Genomic DNA, 24,247 nt, shown 5'->3' with positions numbered 1-24,247 from the left:
CAGACTCTATGAAAGGCCAGATTTTGTTACAACTTAGAGGGAACAATTTTTACCTCTCACCTCTCAACCCACTCCACACCACATAACTGACTTTGGCTTCTGGTATCACAAGGCAAACTGGCAGCTCCCAAAGGAGTATCCCAAGGGTGTACTATGAAATAACTCCACATTCAACTACTTGTGGCCGAACAGCAGCAAGTACCAGTACATCAGCAAGCAGGACGCTGGGGAAAGGGAACATTCCAAACAACAAGGGAATAAAGGTGATGGCTAGTCACCCCCTAGTGGCAAAGTGCCCACATTATGTACCTGCTCACACTGTATAGTGAGATCTCAAAGTTAGTCTGGCCCACTGAAAGTAACAAAGAAGGATCTTTCAAAGTAAATTAACTATGCCTTTCCTGGGGGTCTCATGCTAAATGTAGCCTCTACCCAGAATGAAACTCCCTCATTTCTTGTTTTTCTAATGGTTGTGCTGAGGAAGGCCAGTTGCCTCACTGCCTGCTAATTTAGGAACTACTGCGTTGTTTACATGGGTCATTACACTACTGCGGACCTCTCCCTCCCATCAGATTGAAGTATTTGTCATCCATATTTTCACTAAATGAATTTAGTTTTTCTGACATCCCTGAAGCATAGAGTCACAGGCAGTAACAGTATTTCACCTATGTGCCTCTGCTTTGAACTGGATGGCCCACCTCAATGATGAAGAGGTTAACTCAGGCCTGGCCTATATCAGAAAAGTTGCACTCTGATAAGACTAAAATGATTTTAAATCTGGTCCAGTCACACTAGCACAACCTCACAATGTAAACACACTTAAATCACCTTCAGAGCAGTTTAAGTTAGTTTTGTAATCTAAACCAAATTAAGCGCCTCTTGAAATAATTTAAGTGAGTCTGCATTAGGGATTTGCACCTGTGTAACTAAACATATTTAAAATCATTTTAGTCACAGTAGTGCATCCTTCCTAAAATAGACCAGCCTTCAGTTTCCACTACCTGTGGTGGTGGGTTTTGTGTTCTTCCCAAGGCCTGATTCTCCACTGCCCTGCACCTATGCCTGGGTGAAGTGGGTATGAAATGCTACCACCTGAGAAAAACAATGTCTTATACCCAGATGTAAATAACTACAAAAAAATGTCATGCTAAGAATTAAAGCCTAGAAATGGGTCCAAGGCCAAAAGCTCTGTTCAAATACATTACTGAAGAGCCATCTGATGATAATCACTTTTGATGGCTACAGGACTGGATGGATTTGTACTGGTGACCTAGAGGTGAAAAACTCCATAGATCAGCAGCAATTTCCAAACCACCCAGTCACACCTGTCAGGGTTATTTTTAAGTGATTTCCTCCAGACACTTGTTTAAACAACACATTGTGTGACGCTTAGAGGTTTTTCACCTTCACAGTCCATTTGCTCCTGCTGCTTGAACCTATATTTAAATACTAAAGGTGAGTTTATGACATCAGAATCATTTCCTGGGCAAGAGTGTGACAGTACAAGCAAAGTCTGTGGTTTGATTGCAGGACTAAGCAGAAAGATTAAATAATTAATAATACAGTAGTGCCCAAGATGCTAGCATGGACACAGAGGTTAAAAAAAGGCCTTATTCTATTTACACACATTTGTAATACCTAAAGAAACCCTCCACAAAATGACTTGTTACATCTAAAAGCTCCTCTCCACCCCACACTTATTTTCTGAGTATGAAAGTCTCTCTCAAAGAAGCTATCCGTTTTTCTGACTACCAATGTCTATAAAACATAGGCCAGATCATTAACTGGTGTAAAATGACATAGCTCTGTAATGGAGCTATATTGATTTATACCAGGTAATGATTTGGCTCATAGTATGTAATGTTTTAGTGTTTTTGTATTAGTACTTACATAGATTTTATAATGGGGCATACATAATTATCTCTATGCATGTGATCTACCACGTTAGAGGCAGATTTCACAATGGAAACAGAAAATAAACCGAAAATGCATTCCCTTTCACAAAATTCAATGATAAGAAGACATTCTTTTTTTCCTTGTGGCAATGCAAAAAACAGACACACTTTGCAAAATACCTCTAAATGTTTCCGTGAGGCCACTGAGGGTCAGATCTTACAAACACTTACATGCCCGAGTAACCCTGGCCAGGAATATTCTCCATTTGGAGTCAATGAGTCTACTCATCTAGTAAAGTTACTCATGTGAGCAAGTGTTTACCGCTTCTGGCCAAAATGCAGATGTTCCAATCAGCCATAAAGAGATTTTTGCCCAACTCTTCCCATACTTGGCTTTAGCAAACCTTTTGCCTCAATCTCAAAAGAATTAGCAATTGCAAAATAAATCATAAGTCAACACAAAAACTAATGACATTACTGAACAATGACTACAAACTCAGAGATTAGAAAGGGGCACAATGCAATTACTTAGGGTTCAGTTCAGTGGTGTGATCTCTATCTGTCATTAACTCCTTTCTGTCAGTCACTGCTAATGAGATGCTCATCTGTCTGTTACTGGAAATGTAGAGTCTAATGTGTATGGTAATACTGTTTGGCTTCTAGCCTAATTATTCCAAATCTGAAGCAATGCCAACTGCAGAATTAAAGCTTATTAAATCTTCCTGCTCTTTTATTTTATTTTATTTTATTTCCCCCCTTCCTTTCATCATTTCATCGCCTGGGTGATTTTATCATCTGATCTGTTGATTCTGCAAATATCTCAGCTGTTCTAAGTTTTAATATTTCACCTCTAATTGGATCCAGAGACATTCAAAGCAGTGGAGTTGCTATAACCTACCTTGTGGGGTAGCAAACAATTTTCCTGGAGAGTTGAAAAATTGCACCAATCACTCCCCTTGCTGACTAGGGAGAATTTCTGAAATAGCTACCTGGCATCATTTTTAGTTATTTCTTACTCCCTTAGGGCTAGTCTACACTACCCGCCTGGATCAGCGGGTAGAAATCAATCTCTTGGGGATCGATTTATCGCGTCTCATCTAGACAGATAAATCGATCCCCGAATCGACGCACGTACTCCCACCTCATCAGGAGGAGTAAGCACCATCGACGGGGGAGCCACAGCTGTCGATTTGCCGCTGTCCTCACAGCGGGGTAAGTCGAAAAGGATACGTCGAATTCAGCTACGCTATTCGCGTAGCTGAATTTGCGTATCTTAAATTGATCCTCCCCCCCACCCCAGTGTAGACCTAGCCTTATTCACTATACTCCGATATCAGCTAATGGGCCAATTCAGGAAAGCATCCCTGTTCAGAAAAGCACTTAAGGACGTGGAGAATGCTACATTCAGCTAGGCAGAATGTCATTACTCAAGTTGGAATTTAACCAATAAAATAGGGTTGACCCTACTGTCGTGGGGTGGCTGCCCCACTCCCTGAATTTGGGCGGCAGCAGGCCAGTAGGCCTGCACAGACAGGGAGCCAATCAGGGAAGGCCTTATAGGGAGCCAATCAGGGCACAGATTGGAGGGAGCCAATCAGGGCCAGGCTCAGCCCTATAAGAAGGCTGCTCAGAACAGGAGCAGGCAATCTGTCCCAGGCATTTGACAGGGGAAGGTCTATCTCCAGAGCAGGGAGACTAGCACCGCGGACAGCGCAGTGCTGGCCAGGCTTGGGGAGCAAAAGAGAGCTCTAGGCTGAGGCCTGCCTGGCTGCAGGCCATGAAGAGAAGGGTCTAGCGGGTGCAAGGGGCCATAGGGGAAGTGGCCCAGGGAAGCAGACAGACAAGGGGAGAGGAGGACAGCGAGGCTGCCTCCAGAGGGTCCCTGGGCTGGGACCCAGAGTAGTGGGCGGGCCTGGGTCCCTCCCTTCTCCCCTTGCAGTACACCCAGCCATTGGCCATAGGAAGCGGCCATTACAGACCACGCCAGATCCCTGACAGGAGGGATTAGACTTTGGGGTGTGTGTTTGACCACGGTGGCTGGAGATAGAGACTGCTGATTGACCCCTTCCCCCCCCAGAAGGGGGTGTGGAAGGACTGAGGGGCACTGCCGGAGGGCAGTGGTCCTGAAGAGAACGCCGCAAGTTGGTGAGCGACGTGGGCTCAGAAGCCAACTGAGGGCAAGACAACAGGCTGGATACCACCGAGAGGGGATGCTCCACTGGACTCGGCTAATTCCCGGAGTAACCAGTAGGAGGCACCGTGGTGGTGAGTCCCAACCCTGTTACACCTACTCTTGCTAAAAGCGTCATAGGATCTTTAATGACCACGAGGAGTTAGAACCTCCATTTTGTGTTTCATTGAAAATGAAAAGTACAGCAAAACAGCTTTCTCATTCTGTAGAGTAGAATTGGTATAGTATTCACTCAGAAGGAAGATGGCCACTTACTCAATCACTAGCACCCATGTCCTTGGTGATTTCCAGTTCAAGAAATGGGTCCAGCCCAAGACAACTTAGCCTGCAAGAGCCTGAGGTGTGGTGGCCCTATGTAAACAAATGTCAATCCTACACATACATAAGGCAATTAGCCACGAGAGGAAGGATGGTGCAGTGGTTAATACACTATCCTGGGACGTGGGAGACCAGGCTTTGATTCCTTGCTTCATTTCAGGGTTGTTTTCTCTGTACCTCCATTTCCTGTCTGTAAAATGGGGATAATAGTGTGAGGTATGGCAATATCCTGGATAAACCTTACTGAATGAAGTTTACTATCTTTGGAGTCCACTGTATTAAATGACTAGTTTATGTATCCTGGTGGATCAGTGATTGTATGTAGTTCCATGAGGAGCAGGAGCTGAGATCAGTGGGATTTGTTTAGGCAAATTCACTCAGGTTGTAACACCTCTAGTGGTGTAACCTCCACCACCTGCAGAGGCTCACATATACTGGTTCAAACTGCATTCTCTAAACCCAGACAAAGAAAGGACTTCTGGATAAACAGCCTGAGTGAAAACTAACTTGAGGTTTTCTTTCTGATCAAACAGACAGGATCTTCTGTTCAAGGGAGGCCTCATCCTTCCTGGGAAGGATTGGAGGGATTTAGCCCAGTCTGTGTGCCTGTTCTGAGTGACAGCTGTTATGAACTTATGATCAGAAAAAAAACGCTGGTTGGGTTTGAAGGACTGTTCACAAGCCAGAGCACTTGTTGGAGGTTGGGGTGATCTCTGGTAAGCTTATTAGTATGCACATAGGTTCTTTCCTTGTTTTTAAATATGGTTTCTCTGTAATGCCTATACCTTAGAATCATAGAAGATTAGGGTTGCAAGAGACCTCAGGAGGTCAACTAGTCCAACCCCCTGCTCAAAGCAGGACCAACCCCAACTAAATCATCCCAGCCAGGGCTTTTTAAGCCAGGCCTTAAAAACCTCTAAGGATGGAGATTCCACCACCTCCCTAGGTAAGCCATTCCAGTGCTTCACCACCCTCCTAGTGAAATAGTTTTTCCTAATGTCCAACCTCGACCTCCCCCACTGCAACTTGAGACCATTGCTTCTTGTTCTGCCATCTGTCTCCAGTGAGAACAGCCTAGCTCCATTCTCTTTGGAACCGCCCTTCAAGTAGTTGCAGGCTGCTATCAAATCCCCCCTCACTCTTCTCTTCTGCAGACTAAATAACCCCAGTTCCCTCAGCCTCTCCTCCTAAATCATGTATCCCAGCCCTCTAATCATTTTCTTTGCCCTCCGTTGGACTCTCTCCAATTTGTCCACATCCTTTCTGTAGTGAGGGGACCAAAACTGGATGCAGTACTCCAGATGTGGCCTCACCAGTGCCAAATAGAGGGGAATAATCATTTCCCTCAATCTGCTGGCAATGTTCCTACTAATGCAGCCCAATCTGCCATTAGCCTTCTTGGCAACAAGGGCACACTGCTGACTCATATCCAGCTTCTAATCCACTGTAATCCCCAGGTCCTTTTCTGCAGAACTGCCGCTTAGCCAGTCAGTCCCCAGCCTGTAGCGGTACATGGGATTCTTCCTTCCTAAGTGCAGAACTCTATACTTGTTAACCTCATCAGATTTCTTTTGGCCCAATACTCCATTTTGTCTAGATCACTCTGGACTCTATCCCTATCCTCCAGTGTATCTACCTCTCCCAGCAGTTTAGTGTCCTCTGCGAACTTGCTGGAGGGTGCAATCCATCCCATCATCTAGATCATTAATAAAGATGTTGAACAAAACCGGCCCCAGGACTGACCCCGGGGTAGTCCGCTTGATACCAGCTGCCAACTAGACATTGAGCCGTTGATCACTAACCGTTGAGCCCAACAATCTAGCCAGCTTTCTATCCACCTTATAGTCCATTCATCCAATCCATACTACTTTAACTTGCTGGCAAGAATATTGTGGGAGACCGTATCAAAAGCTTTGCTAAAGTCAAGATAGATCACGTCCACTGCTTTTCCCCATATCCACAGAGCCAGTTGTCTCATCATAGAAGGCAATCAGGTTGGTCAGGCGTGACTTGCCCTGGGTGAATCCATGTTGACTTTTCCTGATCACCTTCCTCTCCTCCAAGTGCTTCAAAATGGTTTCCTTGAGGACCCACTCCATGATTTTTCCAGGGACTGAGGTGAGGCTGACTGGTGTGTAGTTCCCCGGGTTCTCCTTATTCCCTTTTTTTTTTTTTTTAAAGATGGGCACTATATTTGCCTTTTGCCAATCATCCAGGACCTCCCCGATCACCAAGAGTTTTCAAAGATAATGGCCAATGGCTTTGCAATCACATCAGCCAATTCCCTCAGATGCATTAGATCTGGACCCATGGACCATAAGAATAAATGTGCTGGCTTTGAAAAGCTTTGTGGTAACTTAACTGTGGCAATCAGACTATGTACTGTCTCTGAGAAGAGAAGCAAACCAGGCTTGCTTAGGCAGACTATCTTGTTCTAAAGATATCATAGTGTAGGCAGTGAACTGTGCATATTTCAGCCTGGAAATATGCTGGTAAGAAGGGAGAAAGATGTGGGTCTTTGCCCAAGAGAGGTGACAGCTGAGGAGACGGGAGCCTAGCGTGAGTGTCCTTGCTGGACCATAGAGGGGGAATACAGTTGCTGTTGCCCTGAATTGTGACAAATAACACTTCCCTCATTACAGGAGTGTTGTGGGAGAAATGCATTAAAGATTGTGAGGTGCTCAGATACTACAGTGATGGGGCCATAGGAATATCCAAGATAAATGTGCAGGCTATAAATTGTCTACTTAACACAAACTTAAAAACAGACAAAATGTCTTTCGATTTTTTTTTTTTTTAAGTTTACAAGTTATGGTTGAGGCCACCCACTCTTCAGTGCGATACATATTAATTTGCTGCCATGTTTTCACTTTGGAAGAGATTTCTGCAACAGGAGTAGCAGTCATGGAAGAGGAACAGCACTGATAACACCTTATATTATATTTCTTCCCTAAACCCATATTTAATTTCAGCATGGGCCACTAACAACTGTCTACGGTTAGATATGCAAACGTCACTTAGCAGTTCAGCATTATTACAGCATCAAACTTCAATTGTGCAGATCAGCTATCTGGTGGAAACCCAGAGAGATTATTCCATTTCCAGGAAGTCCTAGTATGTACCCAAGTTTTCTTCCCTGCCTCAATTGTTTTAAGCCACCAAGAAGCATAATAAGCACTTGTCCAATTTGTTCTCTTCTTCCTTCTCTTCTGGGTCCTATTCCTAACTCTGCTATTGACTCAGTCTGTGGGCTTGAACAAATTACTTAACACTGTGCCTTAGTTTTCACAGCTGTAACAGAATACTACTACTCCCCTACTTTTAAAAAGAGCTGAGATCTACAGCTGAGAAGCACTATGTACATTTTAAGGATTATGTTAACACTCTTCCCAGATAGATAGGCCATGGCCCAAAATTACCTAAATTCTCCCACCTACACCCTTCAGATTTGACCCAGGGTGATCACTGCTATAGTGGATACAGTTAGACACAGATCCAGCCGTGTGCTGATTGAGCACCAAATGCTGAACAAAACACAACTGCCCTTGCCCATGGAAGCATGTTATTACAAGTAGGAGGAAGATTGCACACCATAGTGTCTGTATGCCTACATCCATAAAGGCACCAGTGCTTCTTAGGAGAACCATTGGTGTCCCAAATCTTAGCCTGTGCAATAACGAATCAGTACGGAGAAGGAAAGCAGCACCAGCCACAGGGGAGCAAGACAAAACCAAGACAGGTCAAAGAGAACTGTGGGATTTTAGAGGTTCTTTCATTCACTCCAGGTTCTCTTAAAGTTCTGAACTAACATTGTGAAAAACAGGGACAGCTGTATGTATTTTGCCACCCCAAGCCTGGCAGTCAGGTGACTTTCGGCGGCACACTTGTGGGAGGTCCCCGATAATGGGGATTTGGCGGCATGCCTGCGGGAGGTCGCCGGTCCCGCGGCTTTGGCGTACCTGCCACCGAATTGCTGCTGAAGCCGCGGGACCGGTGGACCTCCCGCAGGCATGCCGCCGAAGGCTCCCTGACTGCCACCCACACAGCGACCGCCAGGCCACCCTCCACAGCTTGCCGCCCCAGGCACGCACTTGGTGCGCTGGTGCTTGGAGCCGCCCCTGGTGAGAAGTCATCATTTGACAGAGCTTTACCTTTCATAAACATTGAATAGTTATCAAAATGAGTCTCTTAAGGATAAATATACCTGTGTTACAGAGCTCTCTAGGGATTTGTGGGAGAGCGGGGGGGGGGGAATAATGATAATAAGGAAGCACGTCACTATCTCGAGCACTGAATTTCAATGAAGGATTCGCTCAGATGGACAAAAATCCAAGAGAGGCTCCCCATGTAAAACAGAGTTTAGACAAACTTGCCATTAGTGCAATAATTAAACATCTGAATGCATACTTATTCCTGGAGCATATGCTCCTGTGAGCACAGGCTGCAATTGGCTTGTTGAACAAGCGCCTGTGTCTAAAGGGTATGGTATTAATAATAATGTATGTGTTTAATAAGTATCCCTTTATGAACTTTCCTGACCTGAAACATTAGACTGCCAGGTGCACACTAAAGACAATCAGATTTACACAGGCAACAATTTTGTATTGCTGGCTGATGCCCCCTGCAATTTGCATTTGAAAGGAAATGGGGTGTTTTACTATGTTCATTTTGTTTATTTTCATATTCCTCTGAAGTCAAAAACTAAAATACCTTCACCATTAAGATCTCCTGCAGCTCTTAGAAAGAGGGTTTCCCAGAATCTCACTTAAATCCACACACGAGTGGTTTGCTTAAGTGTTAACTTCTCTTTTTAAAGCACACTAGAAGTGGGAAATTTTCCAGGGTGCCACTTTGCTACCTGTTGGCTAAATCTGTCTCCATGATTGAATAATGCCTATGATTAAAGCATGTGGTTTCATAAGGAATTTATCCAACTAGCCCATCCTCAGCTGCACCAGAGTCAATGCAGGGAAAGTTACCCCACTAATTGGGCCAATGTGAGGCATCTATCCCTTCTGGGAATTTAACCAAGGACCCTCCTGTCTAAAAGCAGCAGCTCTTCCACTTGAAATGAGAAAAGAATATCCATTAGCTGTCACTTGTAGTAATACCGATATCCTCTTTCCAAGTCTCCAACTCCAGAGTGATGTGTGTCTATATATAGAGAGACATCACGGTTGTTTGCTAGCCACAGACATGTTTCACTAGGAATAGAACACCTGACCTTTGGCTGCAGAAACAGTAGCTACTGCCCAGCAAGAAAAGGAACAGCTCCATTAGATCATTTCCTTCTGTCAGATGAGCAGCAACCAGAAGGGATGGTTTGGGAGATTTCAACATTAGATTTGAAGTAACTGCACTGGCTAAAGCCAGAGGTTTGTGTCCCGGCTGGCCTCACTCCTGAGCCAAATAGAGTTCCTTGCATTGACCTGCATGGGGGTCTTTCAGATAAAGCCAAGATTGTGTCTGCTCCCTGTGTACATTAAAATTCTCGTGGCACTTTTCATTAGAACTTTTGCCCTGGTATCTTAGGAAAAATATCTCCTCTCTCCCCTTAGTGTTGCTCCATCTACTAGTCAGTTGCTCTCCTCAACCCCATAAGTGGACATATTATGTCTGACCTTGAACAACGCTTCCTCAGCTCTCATCCACTTATGCCCCTTCTCTACCTACGCTACACTGATGACCTCTTCATCATCTGGACCCATGGGAAGGAGACTCTGGAAAAATTCCACCACGATTTCAACAGCTTCTACCCCACCCTCAACCTCAGCCTGGACCAATCTACATTGGAGGTCCACTTCCTAGACACCACGGTGCAAATAAGTGACTGTCACGTTAACACCACCCTATACCGAAAACCCACCGACTGCTATGCCTACCTTCATGCCTCCAGCTTCCATCCCGGACACACCACACGATCCTTTGTCTACAGCCAAGCACTGAGATACAACCGTATCTGCTCCAACCCCTCAGACAGAGACCAACACCTACAAAATCTTCACCAAGCATTCTCAAAACTACGATACCCGCACGAGGAAATAAGGAAACAGATCAACAGAGCCAGACATGTATCCAGAAGCCTCCTACTGCAAGACAAGTCCAAGAAAGAAACCAACAGAACTCTACTGGCCATCACATACAGTCCCCAGCTAAAACCTCTCCAACGCATCATCAGTGATCTACAACCCATCCTGGACAATGATCCCTCACTTTAACGGGCCTTGGGTGGCAGGCCAGTCCTCGCCCACAGACAACCCGCAAATCTGAAGCATATTCTCACCAGTAACCACACACCACACCATAGTAACTCTAACTCAGGAACCAATCCATGCAACAAACCTCGATGCCAACTCTGCCCACATATCTACACCAGCAACACCATCACAGGACCTAACCAGATCAGCCACACCATCACTGGTTCATTCACCTGCATGTCCACCAATGTAATATACACCATCATATGCCAGCAATGCCCCTCTGCTATGTACATCAGCCAAACTGGACAGTCCCTACGTAAAAGGATAAATGGACACAAATGAGATACTAGGAATGGCAATATACAAAAACCTGTAGGAGAACACTTCAATCTCCCTGGACACACAATAGCAGATTTAAAGGTAGCCATCCTGCAGCCAAAAAAAACTTCAGTACCAGACTTCAAAGAGAAACTGCTGAGCTTCAGTTCATCTGCAAATTTGACACCATCAGCTCAGGATTAAACAAAGACTGTGAATGGCTAGCCAACTACAAAAGCAGTTTCTCCTCCCTTGGTGTTCACACTTCAACTGCTAGAAGAGGGCCTCACCCTCCTTGATTGAACTAACCTAGTTATCTCTAGCCTGACTCACTCTTGCTTGCATATTTATACCTGCCTCTGGAAATTTCCACTTCATGCATCCGACGAAGTGGGTATTCAGCAATGAAAGCTCCAATACATCTGTTAGTCTATAAGGTGCCACAGGACTCTTTGCTGCTTTTACACATCCAGACTAACACGGCTACCCCTCTGATCAACAAGTACTTGAGTAAAATTTTCTAAAGCACCCAAGTGACTTAGGTGCCTCAGTCCCATTTTCAAAAGTGACAACCATTGACTTTTACCATGTATCCAAGTCACATAGGAGCTCTTGAAATTGTTACTTCTAGCTCTGCTCTCCTTCATATCTATATAAATCGGCTCATGAATTATTAGGTTGAAGTCAGTGGAGTTTCTGGTGTAAATGAGTGGAAAATCGGGCCCATAGGTCCAAATTCTGAAGCCCTTACTCACTCAAGTGTCAGGGCATTGGTTCCATGATTTTCAGAGCATTTGAGATTAAAGATGCTATGTAAAACTATTTTATGTTTCACACGTCAGCAGATGTGACATTCCATCTGGTAGAGGATAATCAGAGTTATACACAATAGCACACTACAACTGTGTCTTATTGAGTCAGCCACAAAGAGGTCAAGTCCTTATCCAGCAAGTCAGACAGACAGAAGAAAAACAGATAACAGCCAAAGGATTTTTAAATCTTATATTTGACTCTTTTAAACTTTTTTTTTTAAAATAGAACAAGAAATAAAAGAAAGCAGATGAGAGGTTTAACTTCAGGTGCTTTTCCAAACAGGAACAAATAACCTCAGAACTCAGCATTTTAAAACCTACATAAACCTCAGGGAGTTTTATAATTTCAAGATGAACCAAATTGTCTTTTTTTTTTTTTTGTTTCCATTCAAGGCAAGACGGGTGCAAGCCTGAATCCAAATTGGTAGATAATAAAGATTGCTATAGCCAAGTGTTTTCTGAACCAGTGCAATAGGTTGATTTCCTGGTAGCACTGAGGTGTCCTACCAACCTTTTTCAAGTTTATAAATACAAATTAAAGTCTTCATCCTGCAGCCCTTACTGAGTAGTCCTGATTTCTGTGAACACTGTCTTCCCAAACTGTGTCCCAAAATGCTCTTCTGATATTTGTATTTCATCTCTGTAGAGAGAAATTATTACATATAGGCCAGAGAGTAAAGATACATTTTCAGCAGAGACCTGAAATGAGATTGGAATCCTCCATGTAGAAAGCACAACAAGGAGAAGACAGCGCTCAGACTGTATGGATGGCCAAAAATGAAGCCAGTGTTAGATGAGCAGACTGTTTGGTATTTTGTTTGCCAAGTCTTCTTTATGTTCTACAGAATGTAATGCAACTATAGTAAAGAATCTCAGAAAGATTTATTTTCTTCTAACAGAGAACTTTATTACAATTGTTTTTATTACATCTGTCTTGTGCCAATGTTGCCACATAGAGCAGAAAGTAGTCCCTTCAGTCCTTCTCCATCATTTGCTGCTTCTTAAGGTTTCTCCTGGGTGCCCTCCTTTCCTCACACCACTTAATAGTTGCATGTGGGAGTCTGTATGTTGGCATCCAGAGTACATGCCCCAAATATGTCCAGCTGCTGGTTAATTTCTCAGACCTCAGAGTATGTCTGAGTTGAAAATTCTGTTATGTTCTCTTCTTGACTTCCATATATGCTACAATAAGGAAAGCAGTATTATCCCTAAAGTTTCTCTGCCCTCTCTTCACTGCAGAATTTATGCCTGCCCTCCCACCTATGGGGTTTCCTGTTAGTTTTAACGGAACCGTGCATATATCTTCACAGAAGATGCATTTGGAGAGCTGCTCAATGTTTTGAACTCCTAACAGAACTAACTGCCCACTTCCTGTCTCTGGGAAATTGCCTGTTCAGCCCTCTTAGTTGACAGTATTTAGACAAGTTTCATTATCAGCTAATTTTCAGGTACTGCAATGATCCTTTTTCTCCATTACTTTTCTGAAAAGGTCTCCTAGTCTAATCCTGGCCATTATCAAGGCCTATGAGAACATACTCACCAGGTGGAGATGGCCTGCAGCTGAGAATTCAAGCATTTTCTTCATGATTTTAAAGAGTTTTGGCCACCTTCTCCCTTAGGCTTGCAAAGTGAATTAAATTTCACACATGGCTTCTTTCCCTATTATATGTATTTGAGATTAGAATAGGAGTTTAGAATAGAAATGGAAACAGACACTTACGAGATGTAGTACAAATAAAGTCAAACAACAAAAAAATGCTTCATCTATCTTAGGTAGTTATAGGCCCTACTACCATAGTATCCAACCTCCTCACTTGCCTTGGGTTCATACAACATTCCACTTGAGGAGAAAGTGAAAAATAGGTAGGAAAAGGAGAGGGAATAAATCTGTCCTCTGCTCTGAGAGGAATGGGGTTCCCGGCAGATGGAGTTAGACAGGACTCATTCTAAGCAAAAATCCTGCTCTGCTGCTTTTACTAAACGTTTGAAGGTAGCTCCACAGATGTTAATGGCACTTTCTATACAGTAGATATGTGAAGAAATAGCCCCTACCTTGACAAGTTTACAATCTAAATTGAGAACAAAGACAGCATATTGGGGAAGTATCAGAGGGGTAGCTGTGTTAGTCTGAATCTGTAAAAAGTAACAGAGGGTCCTGTGGAACCTTTAAAACTAACAGAAGTATTGGGAGCATAAGCTTTCGTGGGTAAGAACCTCACTTCTTCAGATGCAAGTAATGGAAATCTCCAGAGGCAGGTATAAATCAATATGGAGATAACGAGGTTAGTTCAATCAGGGAGGGTGAGGTGCTCTGCTAGCAGTTGAGGTGTGAACACCAAGGGAGGAGAAACTGCTTCTGTAGTTGGATAGCTATTCACAGTCTTTGTTTAATCCTGATCTGATGGTGTCAAATTTGCAAATGAACTGGAGCTGTCTCTGAAGAAGTGAGGTTCTTACCCACGAAAGCTTATGCTCCCAATACTTCTGTTAGTTTTAAAGGTTCCACAGGACCCTCTGTTGCTTTTTACATATTGGGGAAATAACATCAGACGAGGGTGGGTACTAATTCCTGGAGCCAGGAATACATTCTCCTTTCAGTGTAGTGCTAGTCCCCAGTATGTGATATACTTAGGCCCAACTCCTGCAGTTCTTACGTTGCTCTGGGAAAGCGTCCATTGACTTCAGAAAACTGTATGATTTAATCCCTATGGATAAGCCAGTGCCTGAAGGGTTGAAAAACTGCCAATCCCTAATGGGAAGTTTTAAAAAAAATACCCTATATGCAATAGCATTGCTCTCTCCCCTTCCTTGTGCCTTTTTGCTGAAAACATTTGCTTAAGAACAGGATCTTAGCCTGTGATCTTAGTTCATCAGCTCCTGCAGCTTGTTGTCCACTTGACAGCATAATCCGCTGCCTTTGACAATCACTTCCACGGCAACCCAATGTGATGCTTGTCACCACAATGAAGGGGCCAAGTGATTGTTCAGAGACAAAGATCCTCTTTTCATGCAAGCATCCTTAGTAACAAAGAATTAAAGACAAATACAGAAAATATTAGGCCTATCAGCAAAATTGTTTACAAATAGAATTAGGCTATTTCTACACTACAGGGATTATACCAGCATAGCTACGCTGTCATAGCCACGTAGGCATAACCCCATAGTTTAACACACCCTACACCGATCGTAGGGTTTTTTCTATCCATGTAGTAACACCATGCCCCAGACTACAGTAGCTATATCGATGGAAGCATTCTTTCGTTGACATAGCTCCATCTCCACTGAGGGATAGGTCAATGTAGTTATGTTGGTATGGGGTGTTTTTTTCACACCCCTGACTGATGTAGCTACATTGACCTAACCTTTAAATGTACATCAGGCCTTAATTTCACCGCTTCAGAGAGGCCAGCAGCATTCTGACTCAGGTTTCTGTCCTGTCTGGGTTTAAGACAGACTGTTATTGCTGAATTCTTCAGTTCCAAGTCAACCTGTCATACAATCACAGAAATTAGAAAAGACAGTATAGATCACATCATCCATTCCCTGGCAATATAGGATCATTCTCTACTTTACACATTTTAGTCCATCGTCCAGTCTAGTTTCAAACCTTAGAATCCTAAAGACAAATAGATTTATCCTGAGATTTCTTGGATTAGGGGCAGGTGTTGTCATGATGCATAGAATCACAGCCCATCTTAAATTTGAGGCATTTTTATTAACTATAAACGCAAACTAACAGGCTTCCGCTCAGCCAGAGTTCAGGTTTGTCTCCCTTCTTTACCAGGAACTACAGCTGGACTGGAACCCTATGCAGCACACATGTGCATCTAGTGAATGAGTAATTTACTCCAAGTAAACATAACAATTACAGGAGCCAGTCTGCAGTGTGCTGAGTTGAAGGACTCTTCTCCTTGACTCTTTCCCTTTCTCTCCATCCAGATGTTTCCACGTCCTTTAACTCTCCCTCCCAGCCACAAAAGCTCCCCTTTCCTGTTCCTCACCCGCCTCACCTCAGCCACTGGAGCAGTGGTGACAAGGAGGCATCAAGAGTCCCAGAGCTAATGGACGGGACTTCCACACAGATGGCCTTGTGTCTTTAGAACATCCATGAGGTTTGGGGGCCTGACCCATGGGCTTCTTCTGTAGGAGGTCTCATCTTGCTCAACTGACAGACAAATCTCAATTGTCCTTCCCTAGTCCCCTCTTGTAACATATCCAATGGGAGGAAATAATCTGAACCAACAACTTGGAGCCTGGTTCCAAAGCCCATTGGAGTCAAAGGAAAGACTCCCATTGACTTTAAATATTCCCTAATTAATTGTTTTGTGAGTGCACTAAATTTCATCCCGCTATAAATGTCCATGGAGGAAGAGAATGAAAGAATACAGAAGTAGGGGACTGAGAGGTAAAGATAAAATAGACTGACGGAGAAACACCCAGCAAAAGACAGAAGAAAAATATACACTGATACAAAGTGTAAGGAAATAAATGTGGGGGCAAGAAACTGAACATGGAAAGAGATGCAAGAACAAAAAGCAAGGCCATTCTATATACTTGAATAGGCTCCAGTACTGTAAACACTTAAGTATGCATTTAACATTTCTCATGCAAGCAGCTTCTTTGTATGCTGTGGGTGAGTAAAGTGATGCACATTGATTTTGTGTTTGCACAATCACGGTCTCAATTTGGTTTATGCTTTTTATGTATTGTACATTCTGGCATTATTAAAGTTTGATTTTGTGGACAAGCAATAACTTTTGACCAGCTCTAAAAAAAAAGTCTAACTCCTCTCAGAGATACACATACAAGTGATTCTGGTAAATTGAGTGACACGGTAGAGTTAGGTGAGCTGTCTAAACAATATTACCCAGGCTCCTAGCACACGCTAGCCCAGCACTCTATTACTTCACAGTAATCAGTTCCTTATTCAGAAGAAAGCGTTTCTGTACAGCATAGGACCAGTTTCAGAAATCCTGCAAACAGGTGCAATTCCATTGAGTTCAGTGATTCTACGCCCGCTTACATAGTTCAAAAATTCAGCCCCTTAAATTCAGCAACAGGTTTGGACCAGGCATCCTAAAACGCTTGGGATAGATTCTCTTCTGCTGTGCACTTTGTGACATAATTTATACCTGAGTGAAGGTGGATTTTAAACATTCCCAGATCAGAAGTCTCCACTTGCACCAGTGGTAGCATTTTACACCCACTTTGCACAGGTAACAGATGATGTAAGGCAGGGAAGAATCAGGTCCCTAGTTTCATATGAACTTCTTAGTACTGGCTGTAATCCATACAAAACCATAGAAGGCTGCTGCCATGAAAAATGGGGATTAGCAACACATGTTCTTTGTGAGAAAGAAGGCCAATAATCTATTTAAATTGGTGCAATTATCCAGTCAGGTCAGGACAACAGAACATTTCTTATCTAGGAGAATAGTGGTGGGTACTCCAAGCTACACGTTTTAAAGGGGCATCTAGACAAAGAAATATTATTTCGGGGGTGATTATACCCCTCTTGCCATAATTATATTCATAATTTAGATCAGGTACATCCAATCAGTGCCTAGATATTGACCTAATGCATTCAGCATCAGAGAAGCATGACTATGCTAACTGAGGCAGCAGGACAGCATAAATCCACAGCTTAGAAAATCAGTTGTAGAAGCTTGGGACTGTTAGACAGCAAAGAACCCAACAGATAATTGCAGAAGCCAAGTGTGGAATGTGGTGCACAATTATTTCATTAGTCAAAATAAAAATAGCAGAAGTCCTAGTATTAACTTGAAAGGAGAGGTGATTCAAGCACTGGTGGCTATAGCAGCTAAAAAGAATAAAGAGTGATTTAAAGACTAATTCTATAGGATGGTGTGTATGTGCAGGGGTTGGGGGGTTTTTTTTGGAATTTTGGGGCAGGAGGTTAAAGTGTAATGGGCTAGTTCAGTGCTTCTCAACCTTTTCTTTACTGTGACCCCCTTATTTAGTAACGTGGAAAGGGCAGGGTGGTCACAATCCCAACACCCCTTTATGACCCCGGATTGAGAACTCATGAGATATTTAGGTTGCATTGTACCATTGCCCTTTACAGGAGAGAGTCAGAACTGTTCAGCTGTGTGTCATAGACCTTTTAGCGGTAGGAGTTAATGAAGAGTCCCTTCTAGCTAAAGTGTAGAGGCCAGAACTTTCAGAGCAGGCGGCAGTGAGTTCTGTCCCCTCTGCTACAGTAAAGTTCTGATTATGCTGCACATCATAGCCAATGATAGCTGTGACATTCCTAGGGAACCACAGATCTGTTACAACAGGAAATAGTATAATGTTCATAGAGGCTTTTTTTCTATGCTATAGTACAGTTGTTCTGGAAGCTACAGTAGGTATGATCCAGAAGTAGAAATCATCCCGGTTACTTACCATGCTTTCCTCTCTGCTTGATTTGCTTGGAATACTGTGCTGCTCACCCCACAGCTCTTTATAAGCCCTGAATTGTAGCACTTTTTTCATGCTCAAACGAAGCAGTGCTATAGCCCCAGCAATGGGAAAGTCCAGTTTGAAGCAAAAGCACAGAGGCCGGGATCCTCAAAGGCCCCATCACCCATTGATTTCTGGGCCAAAGAGACGCCCTCCCCGTCCCCTCCCCTCCCCCACACACACACAAATGTTTCTCTATGTAGCAGGTAGCAAGATAAAATAAGCAAAAACATCTACTATTGTAACCGGTATTTAGTTATTTTGAACACTTAATTTTTATGTTGCAATACATTTGTTGCAGGCATTGTTGTGCAGCCAAACAACTTTCTATTCACTTTTGGCTTTCTGCAAATCCATCCAATGACAAAGCAGCTCTTCTATGTAACTCCTCTATAGATGCAATTGAGACTTTGCATTCCTGCCTCTGAAGGAAAGCAGCTTCCATCACCTGGGAAGGTTTGCACGTTGTCTGATGTCAAGTTATCCATCTTGGTTTCTCAAATGTTTGGCATCTCAAACTATGTCCACAATTCTCAGAAGCTTATGCAGCCAGCACTGGAAGCTTGGGTGACTACAAATAGGCACTTACGGAATGTTTTACAAGTTCCCTTCTGTGCCCAATTGCTGAGCATATGCGTCTGTTATCAAGTAATACATTTAGATCTTCTGGGTGAAAATATGTTTTAAAGGGGGGTGGGGGGGAATACCCAGATGGGAGTAGATGAAAGAGCGGTGTTGTTCAGGGTATAGCTATTCAGCTGGGATTCTCATGAGCCCCACCAGGGCTTTCATGGATGCATTTTAGACATGTTCAGGCACAACTAACTCAGCATGCACCAGCTAATAATCTGAACTCACAAGCACTCATTGGCTGAGGCAAATGCTGTACGCGGTTGGCCCTAGTACACAGGGATTAAAAGACTGCCAAACACACAGCATAGATTAGAGAGACAGAGCATACTAGAGTCTAGTCTTTGTTTGTGGGTTTGCCCTTGGCAGAAGGAGGCTGGCAGGAAGAGAAGTGAAGAAAGGCAGGCATGTGGATTGAAGGCTGCTGCCCAACTATACGTGCTTCCAGACACAATTCCTTTCTACATGCAGAGGCAGGTGAGGGAGAGGAGGGAGACCAGGCTGGCACAGCCACGGAGAAGGCAGTAGCAGCAACACTACCTGGTTAATCGGGTGTTTGAGCACTGTAGAATCTTCTTCAACCTCATGGAGACATGTCATTGGCGGTACCCCTGAAGCCATCATGAGAGGTGACCTGGCCAGGCGGACACAGAGGAGACAGTTTGGAGATGGTTTTTAGCCTTTATTTGAGAGGCAGGGTTTGCTACCCTCAAAACAGGAAAACAACAACATGTTCTAATGAAACTGCTGGGTTACGCAAAATACAATTACCTGATTTGGCACTGGGCTGGGACAGCAGGTTTAATGTACCCTTAACTTTTCCAAAATCACTAGAAAAGTTCAAGTGTTCACTTTGTTGTCCCCACCAGAAGCCAGCACCTCTGGCATCTCTGTGAACAGTGCTGGCACGAAGTACTGGGTCAGTTCTTACTCAGAGGAAAGTGTGCCACCTATTAATTCACAGTAGGGAACAGAAATGAGGACCATAGGTTAAACCCAGATATATTTTAACAGCAGAATCCCTATCCACTCAAATTATTTATTGTATACTTACAAGAACCTCAGCTGCTCACCTCTGATCTGGACCCACTATCCTTAGTGTCTGAAGGCTCCTGCTGGCAAATTGCTAACAACTGTGCTGTTTGCCTTTGTAAGCAAGACAGATCTTTTAGTTTTCCTCTGAACTAGACAACATTCTAGCAAGTTAAAAGCAAAACAAGACAAAAAAAATGCTAAAGCCTTTTCAATACAAAAAGGGTGGTACTGTTTTATATGGATCATTTATATGGTTTGGGTTCTGTTATAGGTCCCAGGTGTGCTCCTGCACTGCCTGAGAAGGAATTTAAAGAATATGCATTTGATCTGGTCACATTTAAACCAATGGGAATTTTGCTCTTGATTTTTATGGGAGCAGAATCAGAGCCGAAATCTACAACTAGTTCAGGCACTAGCTGTTGTTCAGGATATGTTGTTGAATCTCAAAAGACCAGATACATTAGTGACATAGGTATGTACAACTCCACTGACATCAATGTTGATTGGAATGGGACTGTGCTCAATTTCAGCGGTGGAAGAACTCTACTCTGATCTAACAAGAGTCAAAAACAAACTCCCCTCTGCAGAGTCTATCTGGAGTGAGTAGAAGAAAAGAAAATACTTCTAGTAGAAGAAGCCAGAGAGAAGATATATTTGACATTTCTTCCCCAGTGAAAATCCAGAACCGAGCCATTACTTTTATTTTTATTTTTTAATCCTTAACTCTGTTAGTGTTTTTAAAGCAATGATATAACCATCCAAGGATCAAGTATGGACACTACCATGATAGTCCTATATACCAATCATGCTCTAAAACTGAGGTCAGCAATAGTTCTATGTAAAACTGCTCTCTTTCCTGTGGAAACACTTTTATATGGAGAAATTTTGTATAACTGCTTCATCTGGATTAGTTTCAAAGCAAAGGGACTTTTATGCATTCTGAATAAAAACAACTGTTTGTGGCAGACTCCATTTCAAAATTAATGTTGTTCCAGTAAAAACAAAAACTTGAAACAAACCAGAGAAAGTACATACTGTGATGGTCAAGATTTTACTATCATTTTTGTGCCGAGATCACCATCTGGTGGTCATTGCTTGAAAATGATGTTTTCCCAGCGTATTAGAAGGTCAAGGGATGAAAATATTTTAAGGAGAGGACAAGTCAGAAACAAGCTCTGTGAGAATTGGGTTGACATTAAGAGTTTATTGGATTGGCTGCATTTAGAGCAATTATCATTTAGAAGTGAATGAAAGCCACTGTGTGTCAACAGTTCAGTGCCCACATGAAAGGAGTTGGTAGTCTCTATACTTTACTGATTTTTGTTTTGATCTACTAAATGATCAGTAAAATGTTACTGCAGCGACTGCTTGAAGCAGCATCACCCATGAAAAGGAGTAACAAACATCCTTGACAAATATCTCCTTGACAATTGTTCTCAGATAAGAAAATTATTGGTGTTCCAGAATCTTTAGGTTTTCCAGAGTAACATTGTCATTCAATGGCCTATTACATTTCAGCACTTACCATCTTAAAGATAACATAGCAGAAATTGCTTGTTTGTTTAATCTCATATGATAGTATTGGGCTCCTTCATAAGTCATCAAGTTTCAGAAATTCATATTTGTTTGGCTTGGCTTATCTTCTAGGCAACCTTTCCTATCTCTCACCACTAAGTCCCAGGCCTTGTCTACACTAGCAATTTTCTGAGCAGTAAAGCAGCTTTCTGTGGTGTAACTCCCGAGGTGTACACACTGCCAAGCCACTTAGTGCACAGAAACTACGCAGTTGCAGCACTCTAAAAACACCACCCCGACAAGAGGGGTACACCGTAGACACTCTGGCTGATTACAGTGCTGCGATTGGCCTCTGGGAGGTGTCCCACAATGCCCGCTCTTGCCTCTCTGGTCATCAGTTTGAATTCTATTGCCCTGCCCTCAGGTGACCAACTGTGAGCCCCACCCCTTAAATTCCTTGGGAATTTTGAAAATCCCCTTCCTGTTTGCTCGGTGACGCGTGCAGTGGTGCACGGTTTCCAAGTGACCGTGCCTGCTTCACGCACCAGAGGCGAACCCCCACTTGGAGCAATGCCAAACTGCCTGACCTCATCAGCATTTGGGGAGAGGACGCTGTCCAGTCCCAGCTGTGCTCCAGCCATAGGAATTATGATACCTATGGACAGATTTCACGATGCATGACAGAAAGATGCCATGAACGGGACACACTGCAGTGCAGGGTCAAAGTGAAGAAGCTGCAGAACGCCTACCACAAGGCATGGGAGGCAAACCGCTGCTTCAGTGCTGCGCCTACGAGCTGCTGGTTCTACTAAGAGCTGGACACGATACTCGGTGGCAACCCTACTTCCACTGCGAAGGCCACTGTGGATACTTCGGTGGCTTGCATGCCAGTTGAGAGTGGACCGAGACAGGAGGAGGAAATCTTGGATGAGGATGTGGAGGGGGACCCAGAGGTAGAGGACAACTCGGAGGCCAGAGATGCATGCAGCCAGGGGGTCTTTTCTACCCTGGAGGAGGCTAGCCAGTCACAGCTGTGGGAGTTTGGCGAAGCACAAACACCAGGGGCCTCCTCTTCTAAGTGGCTTTGATTTTGGGAATCGCTGAAGCAAGTTGTTGGGGGCAGGAGGGTTTCAGAAAGCAGGCTTGTGTCTCAGTGTCTGTATGATGCACGTACCACCACATGCCTAGTCTGAGCTGTGGAATAGGGTGTTGATTGACTCCTTCACTTCACGGGAATCTGCCTCAGAGATCTTCAGGAAACTCTCATGGAGATACTGAGCAATCCGCTGCCGCAGGTTCTTTGGCAGAATTGATTTGCTTCTTGCCTCATTAAGGGTAACTTTCCCACACCATTCTGCCGTCACTGTGGGGAGGACCATTGCTGCACATAGGCAAGCCACATGTGGGCCAGGGTAGAAGCCACAGTCTTGGAGAAGACCCTCCCTTGATTCCCTGTTCACCCTCAGCAGCGAAATATCTTCCATAATGAACACAGCCTGTGGAAAATGGGGGACAGTAATGATTATAAGGCCCTCGAGTGCTGGCTATCCCCAAGAGCCACGTGCCCAGTGTACAGTAGGATCCGGGAACACTGATTTCCCCTGCCCCTGCGGCTACTCACCATTTTGGGGATCTTGTGGCTCATGTGTGCTTGCCTGGGGTCAGCCAGTTAGTGACAGGTGTGTGAATAGTGGCTGTGTTTTAAATCACTGAATCAGTGGTCTCTGCGTTGCAAACAATACTGCTTCTGTAAAATGTTGCATTTTGGCTTCACAGATATGATCTTGGGAGCCCAGCCTCCCTCTTTGTTATCTCCAGCTGAATGGCTGCGCAGAATTAGAAAGTGTCCCAGAAGAACTAAGGAGGACTTTCTGCATGATATTATGATGCACTCCGCCGCCGAAAAACAAGAATTGAAGGAGTGGCGGGACAGTGAGAAGAGGGACTGAAAGGAGAACACAGCACATCAGAATGAAGCCACGGAGCAGCTCCTAAACGTTATGGAGCGCCAAGCGGACACACTGCAGGTGCTACTATCGCTGCATTCCACTCCTGCCCAATCACGGTCCAGCCCGGCAGACTCCCAGTACCCACTGCACTCAACACCTGTCCCTCTGCAGTTTAGCCCAGCTGAAGTCCAGTACCCGCTGCACTGTACTCCAAAGGACAAAGTTGCATATGGTACCTGGACATACACAAATCTTTAACCGTCCTGGGACCCCACCTCTCCTGGGAACCTCCCTTCCCTCTCCCCCCTCAGTGCTGATGTGTTTTTTTGTCTCTGTCCTCCGGTTGTTGTTTTGTAATAAAAGAATTGTTTTGGTTTAAAAGCCATCTTTATTCCATTAATTGAAAGCAAACAGAGCCCTGCAAAGCAACAGGCAATTTTCTTAAACCTTCATAGTGCATCATCTGCACCAATCACAATCACCTCCTAGTATTACAAGCACTTCACTCCTGAGCATAGCAACAAATATTAGTGGCTTTCAGCTTCAAATTGCTGCCTCAAGGCATCCCTGATCCTTATGGCCTCACGCTGCGCCCCTGTAATAGCCCTGGTCTCTGGCTGTTCAAATTCAGACTCCAGGCGCTGAGCTTCAGTGGTCCAGCCCTGAGTGAAGCTTTTGCCCTTCCCTTCACAAATATGGAGCGTACAGCACGCGGCTATAAGCATAGGAATATTGTCATCGGCCAGGTCCAGCCTCCCATATAGGCAGGGCCATCCCTAACTATTTTGGTGTCCTAAGCAGCCCTTTCCCCCACCCCCGGGTGGGCAGGGGGGGCTGGCCACTTCCTGCAGGAAATGGAGTGACCTGGCCCCGACCTGCTCTGCTCCCCTTTGTGTCTGGGTAAGGACAGCCCTGCATATAG

This window comes from Malaclemys terrapin, chromosome 2, assembly GCF_027887155.1.
Source record: "Malaclemys terrapin pileata isolate rMalTer1 chromosome 2, rMalTer1.hap1, whole genome shotgun sequence".
NCBI classification, from domain to species: Eukaryota; Metazoa; Chordata; order Testudines; family Emydidae; genus Malaclemys; species Malaclemys terrapin.
Note: the sequence above shows the minus strand (reverse complement) of the source record.